At 38.3% G+C, this 23,573-nt stretch overlaps 1 protein-coding gene across 5 annotated transcripts in view; it reads left to right on the forward strand.

The window, feature by feature from the left end:
* The first annotated feature begins 4,682 nt into the window (after positions 1-4,682).
* Positions 4,683-23,573, forward strand: part of RABGAP1L (RAB GTPase activating protein 1 like) — a 646,375-nt gene continuing 627,484 nt past the window's right edge. For all 5 annotated transcript variants that reach the window (XM_063104460.1, XM_063104464.1, XM_063104465.1 and 2 more), the window contains exon 1: positions 4,683-4,875. The gene's annotated coding sequence lies outside the window, so the exon portion shown is untranslated. The remainder of the gene's footprint in view (positions 4,876-23,573) is intronic.

Genomic DNA, 23,573 nt, shown 5'->3' on the forward strand with positions numbered 1-23,573 from the left:
TTTACTCATCATCTACTTTATGAAAAAAGATATTTTGAATATAATTGTAGGATACAATTCTGATTGAAAATAATCCTAAAACCTAAATTTTGGTATGAAATTTGAAATGATCAGCAATTATATATGTAGGTTCATCAAATCAAAGAATTAAAGAGTAGTAATAATCTTCCTGAAATTGATAAAGTGTTAGCCAAAGTGTTAGGAATCTTTTAGTACATTCTGAAGCAACAGCATTTGTCATTTAATAATTCTTATTTACTTTTATATTAGACAGACTCTCATAGAATTTAGACATACATCTTTTTTCAAATATGCAGATTATTTTTTATGTGGCAAAGAGAAAAGGGACTAAAAAAAGTCTTGGAGGAAGGGGCAGGGGGCGGTGAGAAGGTGGAGTCAAGGATTTCCCTTGACTCAGAAGAGGAAAGTGGTAATTTTCCTCTTTTTGCCACGGAAGTATTTGTAATTTTTGAAGTTGCTTTTCTGCAACACATATGTACTTAAGGAATATTTCTTATATGTCCAAAACCTAGAATTTACTAGGCCTGTGGCAAGTACTTCAAGGGAACTTGGGGTTTACTGCCAAAGCTGTGTTTGGAAAGACTGGGGTAGGGAGGAAGAACTCTGCTAAGATGCCTCATGCCATATGTACAGAGAGGCAGCCTCCCTCTTTAACTATATAGTCTCTTTGCATGGTTAAAAAAATAGAGTTCCTTTTCAACAGACTTTCTTTAGATTGTAAAAAAAAAAAATTTAACCTAATTCAGATTAATATGGCAAACTTGGCTTAAAAGAGAAGACTCTCCACCTTTCCAAAAATATGAAGACGCTGGATAATAACTTTAAAAACTGCAAACGTATTTTGCCAAGCCTGAAAGCAAGAAAGGGAAATTCCCAGGTTCTAGAAAAAGGAAAACAGAAAAACAGAGCATTAGAGGATGCTGAAGGCGAGTACACGCTGAAGCCCAATGGCTCAAGTGGGTACTGGAACGGGATACATGCACGAGACTGAAAGACTAAAAAGGAATAGACTGTTGACACACGCAACAACATGGATGAATCTCAAAATAATTATGCTAAGTGGAAAAAGTAACACAAAAAAGAACACATACTGTATAATTCCCTTTAGAGAAAACTCTAGAAAATGCAACTAATCTATAATGACATAAGACCACTGTTTGCCTGAGGATGGGGGAGATGAGGCAGAGTAGGAGGGAGAGATTACAAAGGGGCGCAAGGAAACTTTTGGGGATGATGGGTATGTTCACTGTGTTGACTATGGTGATGGTTTCACAGGTGTATACATTTGTCAAAACTTGTTAAATTGAATTTCAGCCCTACATAAAACTGTGAAATAGAAAAGTTTTTCTTTTGTATCTCCAGTCTCACCTCAATTACATCTTTTGCTCTGTCTGTGATTTCCCCCTTCCTCAGGTAGCTAGTGTCTTTATTCCAATCTTTCCACATCAAAAAACTGTGCAAAAACCATCTGATAAATTCATTTATACAAGATTATTGATTAGAGACATGAGGTGCTCTTCTTAGGGAAAGTTGATCTAAATAGGACACAGGTTTTAAGTCAAAGTAAAAAAAAAAAAAGGCATAGTGATGGGTTCTCAGGCATCAAGTAATCTAGTCAGGGAAGGATTTTTGGTGGTGGTCAAGTTCCCTTCAAGACCTTCTAAAATCTTGCCAGATAGGTTACCTATTTATTCCACTGGCAATGCATCATTTGAAGAATCACATAATTCTCTTTTTTCTGTAACATGCACAGAAAAATTTAGCTTTGGCTGCAAGTAAGAAAATTTATTGGCTCAGAGAAGTTACTAAATCCAGAGGAAGGAGAGTAGGCTTCAAGCTGAGTTTGAGCTTTTCCATCATGTGTCAGCTTCATCCTCAGGCCAGCTTTCCTCATTGTAGCAAAGTTGCTGCAGTAAGGATAGGACTCACATCCACCCATCACACCAGCTGGAGTAAGAAAGACAGCACTTTTCATTTCCCAACAATCACAAAATCTGTCTTTCCATATGATTGGACCAATTTAGACCTGTATCAGTGCCTATCCAGAAACACTGAGGGAGTCAGGTGAAGATGAGATTAGGTTGATTGTGGTACATCAGTCAGGGCCCACACCTGGAGCTGGAGATGGGCCTAATCCCACTCAAATCCTTTCCTGCCTCGCAATTGCAGAAGGGGGAAATTTACGCTGGGAATCAACCAATAATGTCCAATATAAAAGCAATATAATATTCCACACTGTTAAATACCAGTTTAAATTCTTCCATTATTGTTCAATGTTTAACTTCTTTCCAGGTTTTTGATAGTATATTATAAATTGGAGTCACAGAGCTAAAATGAGGGAAACAAGGTAGTATAAAGTACAAGAGGGAATGTGGAGACATTGGCAAAAGGGACTTTGTATGTCCTGTATCTGACTGTTGTCATGTGAGAATGTAAGCCCACTATTACCGAATCTTCCACTTTTTAAAGAGAAGCCTAGAATGTATGTGAAATCTTGTTTTTATTTATTTATTTTTGTTTTTCACTTTTAAGCTTGGCTAATTTTTTTAGAGCGCAAAACATGTCGTAGATCTGAACCCGGGCCACCAGTTTCTAACATGTAATGAATCATGCTAGAATATTTGATAACACCTTCTCCCAAATTGAGAGCCTCAGTCCTTTCATGGACCAGGGCAGCTAGGATACGCTTAGTGCAAAGGAAGCCGTAGTGGAGACAGAAATGAGCAGCCCACATCATATGAAGAATGCTTTGTAATTAATTCTTTGGCATGTGCTTAGAATTGTTTTCCTGGTGATGAGGATGAGTTTGTACCAAATCACCTTCACTGTCTCTTATCTAGGTTCTCTTGTGACTTGTCTCTTATCTAGGTTCTCTTGTGACTTGTCTCTTATCTAGGTTGTACTGTGAAGAAAAGTTTAGTTTTACAGAATGACCCCTGGTGATTAGAGAAGTGACATGTGGCCACGGGACAGAGTTTTTCTTTTCCTTGTTAGCAAGCTGGCACACGGATTGGCTCAACCATAGAGACTCAGATATCATGCTCCACTTAAATAGAAGAATTAACTGGCAAGAGTCATTGGAGGCAGCTATTATGGCTTTCAACGGCATATGGAACTGAATTTGGGGAACATTAAACTTGTTTGGATTCACCGTTTAAAAAAACGTTTTCTTTTTTGTGGTGGCTAAGTTTCTTACTGAATGCCAATAATTACCACAGCATTGCCCTTTTTTTTCAAAAAGCTTCCCTCCCATTAGAAGATATCAGAAGGCAGCAACTATGGCTGTCTCATCTGTTGACTTCCTCATGGTGCCCAGTGTAAGCTTTACTTTACTCTATTTAGTAGAGGCTCACTGTCTACTTGCTGGCGTATTTATTAATAGATCCTATACGTCTCAGGAAATCAACAGATGATTTGTGTTATTCTAACCCTAACTTTATTAAATGTCATCAAAACTTACAGCATTTTTTGAGTCAGGGCCAGGGCTAGGTAGGCTCTTGGGATCAGAGGTTAATAAAGGACCTTCTGGGAAGGAGCTCAGGAGGTAGGGAAAACAAAATAGTTACAACACTTTAATATACCCCAGCATCTTTAGACATTAACACTAGGAAAAGGGGGAAAAAAAAAGAACTTGGGAGAGAGGGCCTTTTGGACAAATGTCACATTTCTCTAAGTATGTTTTTAATCTGTGTAGGTAAAATGAAGGCAGGGGAATTGAAGTGAAGGGAGAATTTCAAACTAAAGAAGTCCATTTTAGAGCTCAAACCAGACATTCAACTCTTGCTGCTCCATATTACTTATTCATCGAATTAACTTTTATTATTTCTTATGAATCAGGCACAATGCACTGTGCACAGATTAACAGGTTGAATACATTAGATGCCACAAACCTACAGAAAACAAGTTCTAAGGAGGTTCAGAAAATTTACAGGCCATTTCTGGCTGCGGGATCTAGGAAGAAGGATATCCACAGTTCAAGGATCAACACAATATTTGTAGCCAAAAAGAGTTGGTTTATTTGATTTCTACCTAGTTTATATCCCCAAATCTATTACCCCAAAGGATAAAAAGGTGCAAATGAGGATATGTTTTTATGTAAATACACGATCGTGCTTAACGCTTTCCTGTTCATTCTCCGCAGGTTATTTCCCTCTTGAATCTCCAGTCTTTTCCCTCTTCAATCTTCTCTCACAGAAGAAATCAACAAATAAGCACAAAGACCTACCTTGAAAGAGGCACAGAAAAGCCTTTCTGGTGAAAAAGTTAGTCCTTTTTATGGTGACTTCCCTGAAGATTACTGGGCATTAAGAATAAAAATACCTAAATCAAGTTTATGAACAAGAAAATAATTTCCCCAAACTCAGAATTATTTTAGAACTCAGGATGCGCTCTGCAGGACTTTAGCCCAGCTGTCTTCAAGCTGGCTCTTGAGCGCAGTTACCCCTCAGGGGGGTTCTCAAAGGCCGAAACACTCTAGACCTTCGGTCAGGTCCGCACTCCCCCGCCCCCGCCAGACCGCGGCCAGGCGGGCATGTGTACGCGCGTGAGCGCGCCGCCCCGAGGCCGAAGAGACACCTCCGCCCTCAGGAGCGCGCACGCCGCGCCAAGGGGCCTGGACGCGCGCGCTCTCGACCGGCCTCTTCCTCGGCCCGCCCCCTCCCTCGCCTCTTCCTGCCGGGTCGTCCCTCTCTCCTCCCCTCTCCGCTCCCTCCGCCCTGCTCCCTCCGCCCTCCCAGGGCTCTGGAGGCAGCGGAGTGAACGGGACGGGCCCGGCCGTAGAGCGCGGGGCGGCGGGTGGGACACGGTCGCCTGGTAGAGTTGTTGTTCCGGCAGCGCCCGCGGAGACGTGAGGAGGTGAGGCTTGGGCGGCCTTCTGGGGGCTCGAGGGCGGCCCGCGGCCCGGAGCCGTGGGCCGGTCGGGTCCGAGGGTGTTGGCGCCGGGGCTGAGTCTGGGGAGGGTCGAGGTGGGGCCCCGGCCCGGGACGGGGATGCTGGAGGACCGCTGGGAGGAGGGTTCGGGGCGAGTTCGGCACTGTCGGCAGCCTCCCGGATGCTGCGGTTCTCCCGGGCGGCCGCTCCTCGCGGCCCGGGCGGGCGGGGTCGGGCCCCTCACCTGGGGGCGGGATGGTGGCTTCCGCGGCCGCCGTCTTCAGCTGTGCCCTCCTGACTTTGCCGCCGCCTCCGCCGCTCCCGCGCTGTAGCTGCTGCCGGGTTCGCAGTCCCAGCAGCCCTGCGTCCAGGGGGCATGTGGTTAGGGTATTTTCCTACCCGCAGGCAAGCTTATGTTCTTGACCGTGTTTCTCCCTCGCCCTTCCCCTTACTCCGCTGAGCGCTTTGCTCGGCTCCTGCTGTTGATGCTTCTTGTGGTTTTGCAATCTGGGATGGGCTGCGTCCTGGGCAGATCTCTACCACCTGCAAGGAATGCCCCGCTTCAAAGTTAGCCGCATGGGTCGTGACAAACACCCCCCCACCTGCCCACTCCCCTGTCGAGTGTGTGCTCAGTGTCCTGATAACTGAGTCAAAGTTTCTGAGACTGGGCTAGTACTTTGCACTAGTCGCCAACGGTGCAGGGCTGGGCAGTGCGTCAGCATGTGGAAAGGGCCACCGGCCAGCGCCTGAACTGACAGGGCTTGTTTGTGACCCCAGGGCAGTGTGTCCAGGTAGTTGTGTATTCTCCTCCTCTCAGATAGGTTTATCTTAGAAAACGTACCAAAATTTAGGTGATCACTTGCAGGATTGCTAGTTTCATGCTAGTGAAATGAAATGCCAACCTCATTGCACTAAAGTAAGGAGAACTTTTGCTTACTTGACGGATTTTAGCGCAGTTTGGAAACTGATTTCAAGGCCTGTATTTTTGACACTGGAAGTTTTAGGAATTTTTAATACATTTAAATTTTGTTGTGCATGATGGGAGGTAAGCAGTTGCTTGTTATAATTCTGAAAACAATTTCATGAAAATTTTCTGACTTTTCTCATAGTAGTGTTTTGTATTTGGCATCTGCTGCACTTCTGTGAAATATGTAATAGTTATGATGTGAGATGATATGGACATGAAGTTTGCTTGTGGTCAAACTGGAAGTTGATTTTGCCCGTGGAAAATATTGGTCCACAAGCTGCTACCGCTGGAAAAGTGGCTTCTTAATTCATTATTTCAGTAGAGCTTCTCATATGAAACTGACAATGAGATTGCAAAGGATAAATACTAGATGAATTTAATGTATACATTATCATCAAGTTGTATTGAGTATTCACCTGCTTGGGGAGTTGGCTAAGACTTTGAGTTAGACTGGTGTGTATACTAAATCAGTTCAAGATTTGTATTACTAAGTCATTTGGAGAGAAGTAGATGACGTAGGGCAGTGCTTGTATGTGAACAAACTATATAGCCTGCATTATACTCTAGAAAGCTGGAAACAAGGTAGTAGGTCCCAGTATTGTTGGGGCATATAGTGAATATAATACCAGCCTAAAGAGGTGTGACTGTAAATGTAGAATTTTTTTTTGACCTGAGTTATTTGATGGGAATTTCTATATATGACAGTTACAGTGTTCTGAGAATTTTTTTACTTCTTTGATAACTGATTCATGATTAAGATTATTTTCTTTTCACTCTAGTAGTTTTGATGCCAGAGTTTTATTAGGCATGTGAAACAGTAGTTTTCACGTTTATTAGCTCACCAGTTCTAAATTCGTGACTTCTAAAAACTTATTTTTTTCTTTGCCTTTAACCGAAACCTGAAATTGCTCAATTACTGTATATTTATTTAAACTCTCAGATGATACAGCATTAAAGCTGAAAGTCGTTTTATCCATTCTTTTGGAATAGTCAAAAGAAGGAATTCTTTTGTGCCAAGTAAAAATACTATGTGTGTGGGAGATAGCCAGGCATCTAGAGATTGAAGAGAGTAGTAGCTAAGTAGCAAAAATTTCTTGTATTGGGAGTGTAGAACTGGGACTGCATTCCAGCCTACCGTTGTCTTCAAGTAGTGTGGGGATAATTATGACTTGATGGTGTTTGGAGAATGAAACTGATACCGTAGCCTGTGGGATTCCCAGGCACAGAGCATTTTTGCTGTTTTTCACAAGTTTTAATGAATTACTACATGTTTATAGTTTTTGCCTTATACACTGTAAATGGGTCAGCTATGGGGTCTGAGGATGACCAGCGGCCCAAGACTATTATAGTTGCTGGTACTTCAAAGACAGCTCAGGGATTTCTTATGGAGATAGTCTTATGAGCATTTGCCATGATAAACAGTGGAGGCAAAGTATAGACTTGAGCCTAAGTTATGATAAAACATACTCATTTTTTAAGGAGAGTTTTAATATTGAGATTATGGAGAAAGACATTGCTTGACTCCTGGCATTTCAGAGTGGGGAATAATTTTGACTTCATAGTCAGCATTTAAATTGGGTATAAGTATGTGAGTATCAGTGGACTCTAATATAATGAAGAGTTAATGGAATTAAGCAGAATTTGTAGCTTCAACATTCTCCTTTTTATACATCATATACTTTTTATATTTCTGTTATTCAACAGATAGTATTTGTTTGAATGTAGCAAGTTTATGTTCATGCTCTTTTGGTGTTTTTTGGTGTAATTTTTGGGGATTTTCCTGGGAAACTTCTAGGCATATATTCAGTTGATTTAGAGTTAGATTTGGGCTAAGATTATTTGTGTATTTGAAATTCTGAGTCTTCTTGTTTTCTAACTAGGCATAAATATAGAAAACACAATTCTTTATAAATACTTACGAACAATCTGGTTACAGGATGTGTTGTTGTGATAGACAGTACAGCCAAAAATATATTAAAGAAACTTCTCTCCTCCCCCAGTTTAGTAAGCTTAAATATGAAGTAAGGAAAATCAGAAAATTTTTTCAATAAAAGCCAGATTTTTCCCAGAATATCAAATCTAACAACTGTTTGCTGTTCTATTTTTCCCTTTGCGTATTCTAAATCCTATGTTGCCAGTCCATGGCAAAAACTTAATTCTAGTAGGGGATTCTTAGTAGTGGAGTTTCCCTTGAAGGATGCAAGGTCGTACTAGGGAATTTGTGAAACATCAAGTATGGAAAAATATACCTTTGTAAAAACTAATTCACTGGTTTTCGCTGTACCCGAGTTCTCAGTGGGGTGCGGGCATGGGCACAAATACTAGAATTACCCTTTGCTAAGTAAGGCATTGCTACCCGTAGGAGTATGTTGTGTCCTTCGAGTGTGTGGGGCCGAACAAAGGTTCAGAACCTCAGCCCTTGGCTGATACCCCCTAAACCAAATCTCTGCTCTCTGTAATTTGCCTTCTGGTGACATCAATAGACATCTGTTACTATAATTTTTGAAAAGAAATATGAATTGTGATGATGAAGAGACTAAATATGTAACCAAGAGAAAGAATTACTGAATTGTGTAGTATACATTGAGGAGATTGTGAAATTGTTTACCTGAACATTTATTAAATTGTTTTGACTGTGACCCACAGTAAGAAATACATTTTATATCTTGATTCAGCAGGCACACATACACATGGAGTTGAAAGAAAAGTTTGGTGAAACAAAATAGTACTTACAATACTGTATTTATCTTTTCAGGGCCGAGTTGAGTTGGCTCATACTGGCTTGCAAGAGCAATGTGGATATCTCTTCCCATGTTGCTCCATGTTCAGTGACATCATGTTCTTACCTTGAAATTGGCCATGGTGGGAGTATTTACACCAGGGAAATCAGCAAATGCTACAGTTCAGGCCCCTCCCCACCTCCATAGCTAGTCATTAAACATTTATAGAACACCACTTCCTATAGCACATTTTGAGATATTCTTTTAATTTCATTTAAAGAATGCTGGGTTTTGACCCTCAAATTAATTTGATACCCAACTAATTGATAACAGCCTGTAATTAAAAAAACTGGTTTAGCCCACATTCCTAACTTTGCAGATAAACATACTAAAATCTTGAAGTCCAAGGTCATATAGCTAGTTATTAGCAAAGCCAGGGCTCTGGACTCCTGATCTGGAGTTGTTTCTAGTGGGCTATATTCAGTATGTGCAAGGCATTGTGTTAAACTGTTTGAATAGATATAAATCAAGGCGTGGATCTTAACCCTGAGGATTTTATGCTTATGTGGGGGATTAAATATGGAAACAAAGGTTATGTAACGCAGAAAGTAATCTGTGGTAAAGAGATAGAGAGAAGCTACTCTAAGAGTTGAGGGAGGAGGGAAAAGATTACTTTTAGTTGTAAGGATAAGGGAAGAGGTGACATTTGTACTGTGCTTTGAAGAGAAGGTAGGATTTGGACATGTGGAAATAGGACAACTAGTATGAAGAGAAAGGCCTTTCTGGGCCAGGGTGATCAAAGGCATAGAGGCATGGACAGGGAAAAATGAGTGGTGAAAGAGCTAGACAAGAAAGTCAGCACCAGATGGTTAAGAGCCTAGCATACCAAGTTTCCTTTTTGTGTTTTAGCTTATCTTTCATTTCCTTCTCTGTTGTCATCTAGTACTTCTTAACATTAAACAAGCTTCATCTGCTGTGCTCCTGATTAAAATATGACCCAGAGAGCACTTACATATCCTTAGAGTAAAAGCAGAAGGGAAAAATTATTAGAGTTAGAGGAACAACCTTGAATTTACCAATCCTAAAACTGTTGGAAAGGGAAAATATTTTTTTCGTAAGGAGATACCAGTGTTTTTTTGCTCTGCCAAATAGCATCAAATTGGGTACATCAGAGCAGGAAGCAGTTTTGAAAGTCTTTTCAAAGTGCCTTCTAAAATGTGGTTTCTAAATTTCTAAATAGATCTTAGTCTTTGGAGGCAGGTCTGGTTTAGGCAGAAAGATAACTTATATAGATTCACAGCTGAGCTGACTAGCTTTCAGAATTTCAGGCAGCAAGGCAGGGTATTTCATATCAAATCCAGCTGTGAGGGATTGATATTCTTTACTCCAAGAACCTTCTTGGATTTCAGCATTTCTGTGTTTGATAGCCTGTATGACTGAGGATGTTTTGAAGTCCTGGATAGAGCTTGCCTTGTTGCACAGGGGAATTGAGTGGCTAGAAATGAAGATAAATGGCAGTAAGTTGTGTCTGTTAAATCGAAGCACTGGTGGCAGTTCTCAAGCTTTTCTGTCTGCTGATGATTTCACACTTACTGCTTCTAATTAAAATGATGCACAGTTGATTTGAAACCTTGCTTCTCTTTGACCCACCAGTTCTGTAAAGGTAAAAGCCCTCTCACAGTGTTGCCCAGGTAACAACACATACAGAGACTGTTTAATAGCTCATCCCTGAAGTGTATGGAAAATTTTGGGAATCCTGGTAATGAAGTTGTTATAGTAAATAACTACTTGGTTGATAAAAAGCTGGGCTACTTCTGGATGGTGGACAAAGAGTTTTTGGGGTGAACCTTGGTTCTAAAATAAATAAGAATTGTGCCATTGCCATACTGTTTTCCTCATTTATTTAAGCTTGTGGTGTGTAAACTATGTTGTCCTGTCATTTTAGAAAGTTTCAGCAGTTTCATATGAACTGCTCCACAAGATAGCACACCCTAAACAGCGTGATAAGAGTTCAGATGCAGGATGTTTCAGATGGCTTATGTCAGTAGGATGATGTAGCTAATCATGTTAGCATAGGGTTTTTTGGTTTTTCTCCCCCTCTTTTTTGAGACACGTTAGGTTTCACAAATTGAGGTAATTAGAATCTTTCCAAATTTTCTACCATTTTTTTTTGTGGTTAAAAAGTGTGATGTTCGTGCTCTTAATTTAAATTATGTAAACATATTTAAAATACACATATACCTTTATTTGTTGGAATTTGTGATGAAAATGCAGCTTACCTGGCAAATGACTGAAAACAAGTGGTCTGGCTGTTTGTAGACTATCGTGTGAAGTATTCACAAATATGAAAGTAATGCCAGCCTGAAGGGAGTTTTTGTATGCCACATTTCCAGGAAAGGAGCACATTTTAAAAGGCAAGTGTATACTTCATTTATATACCAGCGATGAATTTCTCAACCTCTGCCCTACCCCACATATACACCCATATTCTGCCCTCATTATCAGCAGTAAGCAAAATTACCGTACTTTTAAAAATCATACTTCTGCTATAGGGGATGCAAAAAACAAACACTATTTTTAGAAAAAATACAAACTTGTGGTTTTCAGTTTTGAAGGTTTAAGAGACATATAACCCTAGTGTTGATAAACCATACAGAGTGTTTATTTTGTGCTTCAAGATGTATTTGTCATTTTGAGGCCCTCTGCTAACAGCATTATATAAGTGCAGATGGTTGTTAGAATGGTTATTAGGTGTTCCTTTGAATAGTATATTTCTCTGTAGTAAATTTATGTTGGTATAGCACTTTCTGAGGTTGTTTTAGGGGGTGTTTTAGTAATTTTGTTATTCAGCAGCTATTTGCCACAAACCTCATTCATTTATTATTGTATTTCCCAAAAATTCTTCTTTCAAGAACTGTATTCTTTCATTTTAAATCTTTGTCTTATATTTGCCCTGCTATGAGTGGTCATGTTTGGACTAATGTTTTGATTTGCCTTTGTCCCAGACTTTTTGTCCAAATATCTGTTACCGAGTTGAATTATCAAGTTGGTACCGAATGGTATTTCAGTTAATGTCTTCTTTCCTCCATCCATTTTTTCCTCAGTATTCTAGAATACTAGTCCAAACTTTCTGGCTAAGTTAATGGGAAAATGAAATTAGATATTATTATTATTATTATATTCAAATGTTAGGGCCACCAGTTTTCCAATACTACATGAAACAGGTTTCTTTTGTTGAAATTGCTACCACAAATAATAAATTAGCCATCCTACCATTTGAAAATATCAGATAAAGTTTTCTAAAGATAATACAGTAATAGTATGAGAAACCAGTTTGTTTATCAATTAATATGATATCTCTCATTTTGAGAATAAATTTCATTGTGTTTGCATGGTAACTTTATTATGTTCCAGTGAGAATTTGCTTTTCTAAAGAGAGCTTTAGCAATTTTTTAGCTTTTGAGGATTTTTCTTAGAAGAGGATGATGATAATAGCTTTTAAAAAGTTTTATTGGCTGCCCAAGGGAGGAAAAGAAAGAAAAATAGTTGTTAAGATGCAAATAACTAAAAACATTTTTGGTTTTGTGGAAGACAATGTAGATGGAACACAAGACAGTAATTCTGATATAAAGCTGAAATTCAGAGAGAATAAGTGATTTGGCCACAGTTTTTCTCCTTTTGTATAAAAACGAGCTAACATTAAGTGAGTGTTTATATGGGGTAGTTATTACATAAGGTAATGCACATTATCTACTTAATCTTCACAGTAACTGTATAAGGTAGGAACTATTCTAATATTATTTCCAGTTTGCAGATGAAGAAACAGGCTTAGAGAAGTTCAGTAACTTGCTTGAGATCACATAGATCATAAGGGGCAGGTCTCTCTTGCTCTGAAATCTATTTGAGTGACTCAACTACTACTCTGTATTGATGATCTTTAAGTGGGAATGATGATACTCGCCTTGCCTGTTTCATAGGGTGGTTTATGATAATCAGAAAAGGTAAGATTTACAGAAGAACACCCATAAATGTCTCTAGTGTATTCATTTTATCAGATAATACTTAAGAAGCCAAAGAAATCTTTGAAATCTTGCACAGTTATTACTATGTAATCAGTAAACAGTAGTGCCATAAATTAAGTTGAACAAATGAAAATTGAAAGGCTATTGTCTGCAAAGTAGAAGACATTTTGTGTGGGTCCAGAGGATCAGTGAGTGAAAGGCAGAAATGTAGGGGTATATTGAATAAAAGATGGAATGGATGATTTCTAGCAGCCCGAATTCTTTCTGCAGTGGGGAGGAGAGTATGTAAATTACATTAGGTAGGATCCTTTCAGTATCAAGAATCTATGAGTCTTTGTAATGGGTGAGTTTTCTTTTATTCTAATATCCTCATACTAGCTAGATATGCCCCAAATAGCTTTTTTATTTTAGCTTAGATTAACAATCACCATTGTTTCTTCTTTGTAATTGTATATATTTAAGGTAGGCAGCATGGTGTATTAAAGTACATATACAGGCCTGGCTGGTTAGCTCAGTTGGTCAGAGGACGATGTTGTTAACACCAAGGTCAAGAGTTTGGATCCCTCTACCAGCCAGCTGCCAAAAAAAAGAAATACATAGTGAAACATTTACTATAGTTGAATAAATTAGTCTGTCCATCACCTTCCATAGTTACCTTTTTTGTGTGTGGTAACAGCATCTAAAATCTACTCCCTTAGCAAATTTTCAGTATACTGTACAATATTATTAATTATAGTCCTCATGCTGTTTAGATCTCTAGACTTACTCATCCTATATAACTGCATGTTTGTACCTTTTGACCTACTTCTCCCCAGTTCTTCCCCCTCCCTGCCCCATTCAACTACCATTCTACTCTCTATTTCTATGTATTTGACTTTTTAAAGATTCCACATTTGAGTGAGATGGTATAGAATTTTTCTTTCTGTGTGGCTTATTTCACTTAGCATAATGTCCTCCAGGTTCATCTGTGTTGTCACAAATGGCAGTATCTCTTTTTGTTTAAGGCTGAATAATATTCTATTGTATATTCATACCACAGTTTCTTTATCCATTCATCATCTATCAATAGACATTAAGGTTGTTTCCATATCTAGGCTATTGTGAATAATGCTGTAATGGATGTGTGAATGCAGATATTTCTGCAGGTGCTGATTTTATTTTCTTTGGGGATATATCCAGAAGAGGGACTACTGGTTCATATGGTGGTTCTACTTTTAATTTTTTGAAAAACCTCCATATGATTTTTCATAATGTCTGTAACAATTTACATCCCCATCAACAGTGTACAAGGGTTCCCTTTCCTCTACACCTTTGCCAACATTTATCTCTTGTCATTTTGATAATAGCTGTCCTAACAGGTGTGAGGTGATATCTCATTGTGGTTTTGATGATTTTCATTTCTTTGATGATTAGGGATGTTGAACAACTTTTTGTTTACCTGTTGGCCATTTGTTTTCCATGTCTTTGGAAAAACGTCTATTCAGGTCCATTGCCCATTTTTTAATTGGGTTATGTATTTATTTTTCTATTGAGTTATGTGAGTTCCTTATATGTACATTTTGGGTATTTACCCTGTATTAGATACTTGGTTTGCAAATATTTTCTCTCGTTATGTAAGCTGCCTTTGCATTTTGTTGATTATTTCCTTTGCTGTGCAGTGATATAGTCCCACTTGTTTATCTTTTCTTTTTGTTGCCTGAGACTTTGGTGTTTCATTGCCAAGGCCAATGTCAAGGAGCTCTTCCCCTGTGTTTTCTTCTAGGTGTTTTATGGTGTTAGGTCTTATTGTTTAGCTCTTTAATGCATTTTAAGAAACACCATTCCTTAAGTGTCAATTATTTGCTCTCTGAACAAAAACATACAGTTACCTTAGAAAAATTTAATTATTGTCTCTAAAAAAAAAAGAAAAAATTGCGGTTATCTATTTATTTATTTTCTTTTTATCCCCCTAAGTTAAAAAGATTTTTTGGGGATTGGGTGGGTGAAGCACCTTAATAGTATGTTGTCACATGCCTGATACTTAATGTGTTTCTTATGACTTCCCCTTAAGTTTGGATTTCCTGAGTGTGAATTTTCAGAAGAAATTAATATCATTATGGGTATGAAAGGTCATTTTAATTTTATGGAATGTTATATCTTTATGGCTTTTTATACAGTTGGTATCATTCTTTGTCACTGTTTTATTCAACAAGCATTTGTTTATAAGGCAGAGTATGGGTTTTGTGCTAGAGAAGCAGAGAAGAGAGATTGTAGAAGAGTTGACAGTCATGCTGGGGAAACAGATAAATGGAATGGAGTGTAGCAGGGATGGGGCAGTGCAGGATGTGTCTTGTAGGAAAGCTTTGCAGGGATTTGTAAGCTGGTCTGGGTGTCAGGTAATCTGAGTTGAGTTTAAAGAAGGCAAGAGGGCTATTTCAGGTAGAGGTATGAAAATTCGAAATAAGTCTTTATCTATCTAGACCTAGTGGCAGTTCCTCATCTCTCTGAAGCATTGCAAGAGCCCCCAGATAGATGCCATTTTAACAAGAAATTTCTTACAAATAAAGTGCTTTATGTTCTCACTGAGACCTTGCTTATTTTTATTTTATATATGATTCTTGTACTTTCTAAGGTTGTAGCTGATTAGAAAGAGAAATAATTCAGAAGTGGAGAGGTGCTGCCATAAAATTATATATATATGTATAAACAACCAAATAAGCCACAGGTAGTATGAGGAAAACATCCTTGGACAACCTAATTAGCTTTAAGGGTATCAACTGTATTTTAATTGTATAGAATAATAAAGTTTTTCTTTCTCAAGAAAAGGTTAAATGTATGGTCTTTATAGTATATGTATTAGGGTTCTGCAGAAAAACAGAACCAATAGTATAGGTAGATAGATGGATAAATATAGATATAGGAGAGAGGATTTATTGCCGGAATTGGCGTACATGATTATGGATGCTAAGTCCCATGATAGGCCATCTGTAAGCAGGAGAACCAGAGAAGCTAGTAGTGTGGCTCAGTCCATATCTGAAGTCCTGAGACAGTGTAACTCTCAGTCCAGGGATAAAGGCCTGAGAACCTGGGGGGCTGCTGGTGTAGGTCGTGGAGTCTGAAGGATGGAGAACCCGGAATTCTAATGTCCAAGGAAAGGACACTATGGGTGTCTGAGAGAGAGAGAGAGGGAGAGGGAAAGGGAGAAGGGAGAGAGAGAGGAGAGAGAGAGAGAGAGAGAGAGAAAAACTTTGTATCCCTTAATCCAGTGAAGTTGACACCTAAAATTAACCATCACAGTAGATTTATGACAGCATTAAAGCATTTATATTAGAAAGATTTTCTATATAAAATAGGATAAAAACCAGAGGGTGAACTTAGTTTACTTATCAGATTGCTTATTCAGCATGATTGGTTTCCGGAGGGCTTTGAATAACTTTAGATTTAGTTTTCTTCTATATATGACTCAAACAGACCTGCAGATCTTATGGAACACTAGGCATAGTTCATTACAGTATTTGTTATATAATTATGGCTAGAAGTTATTTGCTTATTTAAGATATCAGAGTCAGAGTTCGTGACCATTTGGCACCAAATATTTTTAGCAAGATAAACCAGGTCATTTTCTGTTCTGGATGACATGTAGTTGTGGTCTCAGGATAGATATCCTGAAAGCCTTTCCTGAGACTATAGACTCTATTAGAAATCTCTCATATGTGCTTTCAGAGCCCCCTGTTGAGGTACTAATCACATTGGATTGTAACTTGTCTGTTTCTGTGTTAGACTATAGACCTTTCCAGAGCAAAAACTGTTTTGTTTAGGGCTCTGAAATTGGTACACCCTAGATTTGAATCTTGATTCTGTGTGGCATTGGGATGTTATCTGTAAAATGAGAATAATAGTACTTACTGCATAGGGTTATTTATCTTGAATAAGTTAATGAATGAAGAGGAGAGGCATAGCACAATTTCAGGCACATAGTTAAATTCACATGTTTCCTCCTCACTTTCTTTTCTGTCTGGCATTTAGTAGTTTCTGTAACACTTGCTAAATGAATGCTCAGCTGTGTTAGAGCTGAATTGGATCTATCCATTTATTAGTCAGTCATTAACCTTATTAAGTGAAAATCTCTTAAAATGAAAAACTAGTATATAATATAGTCTTTGAGCTAGATGATAACAAATTATTTAGCCTCCAGGTTAGGTGATCCATTCTGGTGATGGGTGGTAGTAGTAGTAGCCACAACCTCATTTAGTTTCCGAAGCAACAGAGGCAGTGGTTCCGAGTATGGCGTCTAGACTGTTGGTTGTGTGGGTTTTGCATCAGTGCCCAGTAGCAACAGTAGATCAGCAACAGTGTCATCACTGGAAAGGTTGAGGCATGCTTTTGGGCATGTTTGTGTCTGTGTGGCCTTTATAGTTCTGGTTACTTGCTTTTCTGGAGATATCGTTTTAATAAATTTTCTACTTAGGTAGCTATAGTTTGCTTTTTTCTTAATAACAATTCTCTGATAATATTCTGATAATATAATAATGATTATAACTGATAATAATACTCTGCGATAAACACTTTAGAGGGATAATTTAGGGCTGGCTGGTTAGTTCAGTTAGAGTGTAGTGTTAAGGTCAAGGATTCAGATCCCTATTTGCTAGCCATGGGGGGGTGGGGATAGAGGGATAATTTAGATCAGAAGTTGGATCCAGTGGCTTCAAAGGTCCCTTTTATTTTTTCCTTTATTTTTTTCTTCTTTAAATTTTCTATAAAGATGACCGGTAAGGGGATCTTAACCCTCCACTTGGTGTTGTCAGCACCACACTCTCCCAATTGAGTGAACCGGCCATCCCTATATAGGTATCTGAACCCGTGGCCTTGGTGTTATCAGCACCCCACTCTCCCAGGTGAGCCACAGGCCACCCCCCAAAGGTCCCTTTTAAATCTGTGCTTGCATTTGCCTACCATTCTTAGTTAAAAAAAATTTTTTTGGCAGCTGGTTGGTATGGGATCTCAACCCTTGACCTTGGTGTTATAATACCACACTCTAACCAACTGAGCTAACTGGCCGGCGTCACCCCCCCCCCCCCCCCCCCCCGCTTTTTGGGTTGTTTTTGTTTTGTGTGGCCGGCCGGTGAGGGGATCCGAACCCTTGACTTTGGTGCTTGGTGCTATTAGCACTGCATTCTAACTAAGTGAGCTAAAAGGCTAGTCCGAAGTTACACTTTTATTTTGTGGAAATAGTGGCTCTTGTCTTCTGTATAAGATATATTTTTTCTTTTGTTTTAAAATTTGACTTATTTGTGTTTGTATGTTCAGTCTTGATAATTTAATAGTAATAAAAGCACTTACTATATGCCTGGTACTTGTCACATCTTTAACTGTATTTTATAAAATCAACATTGTGAAGTGGGGACTTTTCTTATACTTAATTTACCTACAGCTGGGAAAACAGAGGATACAAGGAGATTAAGTAACATGTACTACATGACTTGGTTTATAAGTGGCAGAACTGAGATGTAAACCTTTATCAGGTTCTTTTCTGCTGCAGTTAACACCAGAAAAATAGCTTGCCTACAAGGGGCTTTTATTATCTCACATTAACAGTAGGAGGGCAGTTTCAGGTTAATTCAGCAGCTCAGAAACATGATAAGTTTCAGATGCTTTTTATCATTTTGACCTGTCATGCTTAGCATGTTGATGTCTCATAGACATTGTGATGTCAGGCCAAAAAATAGGAGCATATTCCTCCATGCATCTCTATTAAGTAAGGAAAATCTTTTTTAGAAGTCCTGAGGTGGACTTCTCCTTAGTTTGCATTGGCCAGAATTGGATCATTGCTTCTTAAACTCATCACTGGTAAGGGTGATATAACCACCATGACAAGCTAGGGCTGTGAGAGAGTGTATGTGTGTGTTGTGAGATCACCATTCCTGAGCATATGGTAGTGAGGGTGACAATTAAATAAATCAGAGCTAAACTGAGAAGAGTCAGAGAAAGAAAATGAAATAGGCAGTAAGAGATGGAGCATAGGCTCTATAAGTCAATTACCAAAATGGTTAGAATTTCTCTTTATGTTGGTAAAGAGAAAGTTAATAAGTACCCTTAATAGACTTCAAGTGATTCCTGTCCCTTCTCTCCCCGAATCCTAGAAAAGGAAATTGAGATCACAATAAAATACTTTGGTTAGAGATAAAGAACCACTTCCTTAAATACTGGATCTTGGAGGAAGAGGGGCAGCTGTAGGTTTTAGTCAAAAGATGAAATGAAAAGTCTACAACCATAAATCATAACTTACGGCTTAAGCAGTGAGCAGGTTTTTTTAAGCTGTTGGAGATAGTGCGTAGTTCTGGGTCTGCATTCCTACAGGCAAGTTCCTGAAGTTCCTACCCACTACCCCCAAATGCATTTTTGGTAGCATTTAAGAGGTTTTTTTTTTTTTTTTCCCCCTTCCCCCAATAAACAACTCCTCAACAGTGTGGGATTAAAAAAATTAGAACACTCAAACCTGTGTCCTCCTAACAAATACAGCAATTATGTATTTTGATTTTTTTCATGTTGCCTTTCTGAGTATGACCACATAAAGTTTATGTATATTTATTATAGAAAACCAGCAATAACTTCTGTGTGCATCTTGATGTATAGTCTTCTAAAGCTTTTTCTTTACGTGTGTTTTAGAGTAGTTTGTCTCTATGTCCCATACATAATAATACTGAGTTATAGTAATGATGTCTCTTTTCTATTAGACCGTGAGCCCCTTGAAGACATATATTATTGTGTTCATGTTTATATCTCCTGTAAAATCTATGTGCTTCACATAGAGATGAGGTGAGAGTTGTAGATACAATTTGTATGTTTTCTTGATGTATTTCCCATGTTGGGATATCATTTTTCTTTTTTAAAAGATGACCGGTAAGGGGTGAGCTAACCGTCCATCCCTATATGGGATCCAAACCCGTGGCCTTGGTGTTATCAGCACCACGCTCTCCTGAGTGAGCCATGGGCCAGCCTCTGGGATATCATTTTTCTAATTGACGCCTGTATAAATCCCATTGGGTTCTATTGAGTTGAATAGTTTATCTGTTTTTTGTATGCACCAATTTTAATAAAATTTGGAAGAATATGGGATAATTAAGATGTCAAAAGGCATTAAGCAAAATATTTTCTAAACATGAAAAATGAAAGGTCTAGTATTTTTCAACTATCATTGACATCTGTGACCATGTTTCCTTTTATGTTGCTCCTAGAATTGGTTTTGTTAGAGAGTTCCTCGCTTTCCTGGTTTGCCCCACTGCCAAGCTGGAAAACTTTACAGAAGGAAAAATCAATGGATAGTGTTGTAGTTACTGTTCTCTGCAAAGAGCCATTTACTTTTACCTTTAGCTATCATTCCTCTTCAGGAAAAAAAAGCTGAGAGTGTAGGTATTTGAAGGTCTGTTCTAATGCATGCTATTTAACCAGGATTAATAAAATAAGCAATAAAGATTTTATAGGGGAGGTGGGATTTGAGGTGACGTTTGTAGGCAGTAGATAGATGAGGAAATAGAAAATCTTTATTGTTAAAAGTGAGTATTACAAACAAAGCTATACAAAATTATGTAGTCTCAAGATCAAAAGATTGAAACAATTACCATGAATTCAAGAGGCAGAACAAAAGAAAAACGACTTTAGACTGGGATCCGAGTTGTTTCCTAAAGTCTAGAGGATAATATAAAGACCATGGGGACAATTAGTTGACCATGGGGAGTAATAATGGCTAGCAGTTTGAGTGCTTTCTGTGTGCCAGATACTGATCAAAGTGGATTACATGTATTTGTTCATTTAATCCTCAAATAACCTTAGAAAGCTGATATTATTGTTAGTATCAGATAAGGATCCTGAAGCACAGAGAAGTTATGTTACTCACTTGAGATTACAAACTTAGTAAATGGTGGAATTGGGATTTAAATTTAGGTAGGTGGGTTCCCAGTCCTTTACTTTCATGGAGCACACTAAATTGTCCCTCACACACTGAGAAACAAGATGATATAAGGAGGACTAGTTTATGAAGTAATCTTAAAATAAGAATTTGAACTTGATGTAGGAAACTCTCGATAAATGTTTGATTTTGTAGTTGAATCGATTTAAGAAATCATAAAATATTTATTGAGTGCTTGCTATGTATGTGTCAGTCATTGTAGTGAGGAGACAAGGATGAATGTGGCACAGCCTGCTAAAATGTTCCTCAATACCTGTCTTTCCTTTCTTCTGAAGTGACAGAATTTTTACCTTGGCTCGTGATCACCTGTAATAAAGTGCATTTCCCAGCCTTACTTGAAAGCTGGGTGTGGCCATATAACTAAGTCTGGTCCATTGGGATGTAAGTGGAAATATCCTTGTAGCAACTTGTTGGAATTTGGTTAAGTGATAGGTAGGTTGTCTGTTTTGGCTGCTGTTGTTATAACAGAATTCCATAGACTGGGTAGCTGTTTAAACAACAGAAATTTATTTTTCACAGTCCTGCAAGTTAGGAAGTCCAAGATTAAGGTGTCAGCAGATTCAGTGTCTGGTGAGGGCCCCCATCCTGGTTCATAGACAGCTGTCTTCTCTCTGTCCTCACATGTCAGAAAGAGGAAGCAAGCTATCTCTGGACTCTTACAAGGACACTAATCCCATTCATGAAGGCTCTACCCTCATGACCTCATCAAATCTTAATTACCTCTCAAAGACCCCACCTCCAAATACTATCACATTAGGGGACAGGGTTTCAACATGTGAATTTCGGTGAGACACAAGCATTCAGTTCAGAACAGTGGTGTACATCCTTTGTCCTGTTTTTTCTTTTGGTTTGGTCCCTTTCTCAGTCCTGCCACCTATAAAATGCCAAAAGATACTATACTTGATCTTAGCTAAAAGGCTGAGAAGTGATCAAAATGCCAAAAGAAAAGGTGTGAAAAGGAACAGAATAGAATCTGTTCATTGTAGATGGAAATTATTCTTATAAAGAAGGATAACATAGAATCTTTTTAAAACAGCAAAAGGTGAAGGGAAGAAAACATTTGTTGTAAGAATTAAAATTTGGTGGGGCAGCAAGAATACCAGAGTTGTGTGAAAAACTGATTATTAGTAGTTCTCAGTTGATGAATGTGAACTTTTTGATCCTGGAACAACACATTCCTGCCCCCAACCTGGCATTTGCAGGAATTTCAAACTCATAAAGATGCTTGGCCAGGAAGGGCCATGATTATCTATTCATTTGAAGTGCCAGCAAACCTTGAGAAGAAAGTGGCAAAAAAGCTTTCAAGGCATTATGAACAGCCTCTTTTTATCTTTTTGCTTTTAACCCCATGATGCCATTACTTTTTTTGTTTGGGGAGGGGACTGACCGGCAGAGAGATTGAACCCTGGGCCTGGTGTTATCAGCACCATACTTTACCAACTGAGCTATCTGGCCAGCCCCATTATTTTTATTTATTAAACCTTTTAAAAAAATAGACTTTATATTTTAGAGCAGTTTTAGATTCACAGCAAAACTGAAGTAGAGTTTCCATATACCCCCATCCCCACACATGCATACCCTCCCTAACTGTGAACATCCCTGCGTCAGAGTGTTTACACAATTTGTTTCAATTGATGAACCTACACTGACAAATCATTTCTTCACTCAAAGTCCATAGTTTACATTATGGTTCACTATTGGTGGTGTACATTCTATGGGTTTTGACAAAAGTATGATGACATGTATCCAACATTATAGTATACAGAATAATTTCAGTGCTCTAATTACCCTGTGTTCTGCCTGTTCATTCCACCCTCTCCCGCAACTCCTGGCAGTCAGTGCTCTTTTTATTGTCTCCAAGTTTTACCTTTTCCATAATGTCTTATATTTGGAACTACATATAATACATAGCCTTTTCAGATTGGCTTTTTTCACCTCGTAATATGCATTTAAGATTCATCCATGTGTTTTCACGGCTTGATAGCTCATTTCTTATTAGTGCTGAATAATATTCCATTATTTGTACCACAGTTTATCTATTCACCTTTTGAAGGACATCTTGGTTGCTTCCAAGTTTTGGCAGTTATGAATAAAGCTGCTATAAACATTTGTGTGCAGGTTTTTGTATGGACATAAGTTCTCAGCATACTTAGATAAATACCAAGGAGCGTGGTTGTGGGATTGTATGATAAGACTGTGTTTGGTTTTGTAAGAAACTGCCAAACTGTCTTCCAAAGTGGCTGTGCCGTTTTGCATTTCCACCACTAATGAATAACTCTTGCTCCCCATCTTTGTCAGCATTTGGTGCTGTCAGTGTTCTGGATTTTAGCCATTCTAATAGGTGTGTAGTGTTATCTCATTATTGTTTTAATTTATAATTCCCTAAATGACATATGAGGTTGAGCATGTTTTCATGTGCTTATTTGCTATCTGTACATCTTTGGTGAGGTGTTTTGTTTACGTCTTTTGATATTTTTAAATCAGGTTGTGTTTCTTTTGGTTTGGTCCGTTCCTTAGTCTTGCCACCTGTAAAATGCCAAAAGAAAAGGTGTGAAAATGAAGAGAATAGAATCTCCCCATTGTAAATGGTAATTCTTCTTATAAAGAAGGATAACATAGAAGCCTTTTCCCTCTCTTAGCGGTAAAGTGAGAGACGGTATATCTTAGTAATTAAGACTGGGTCCTTTAGAATCAGATTGACTGTGTTAGAATCCTTGTTCCATCATTTAATAGCTCTGACTTTGTGAAAGTTACATAAGCTCTCTGTGCTTCAGGTTCCTTCTTGGTAAAAAGTAGTTAAATGCGGGATAGTTAAATGAGTTGATACATGTAAAGGGTTTAGAGGAAGACCTAACCTGTAGTAAGTACTTAACAAATGTTAGTACATAGTTATTACTTTGTCATTTTATGTACTTATTGTCAGTCTCTGCTTTTTACTGTATTCCTTCTGGAAAACTTTTGTTAAATGTATTCACTCCAAACTGTAAATTCTTTTTAGGGGTATTTGTATTTTTAAGTTTTTATTGCAT

This window comes from Cynocephalus volans, chromosome 8, assembly GCF_027409185.1.
Source record: "Cynocephalus volans isolate mCynVol1 chromosome 8, mCynVol1.pri, whole genome shotgun sequence".
Taxonomy (NCBI): domain Eukaryota; kingdom Metazoa; phylum Chordata; class Mammalia; order Dermoptera; family Cynocephalidae; genus Cynocephalus; species Cynocephalus volans.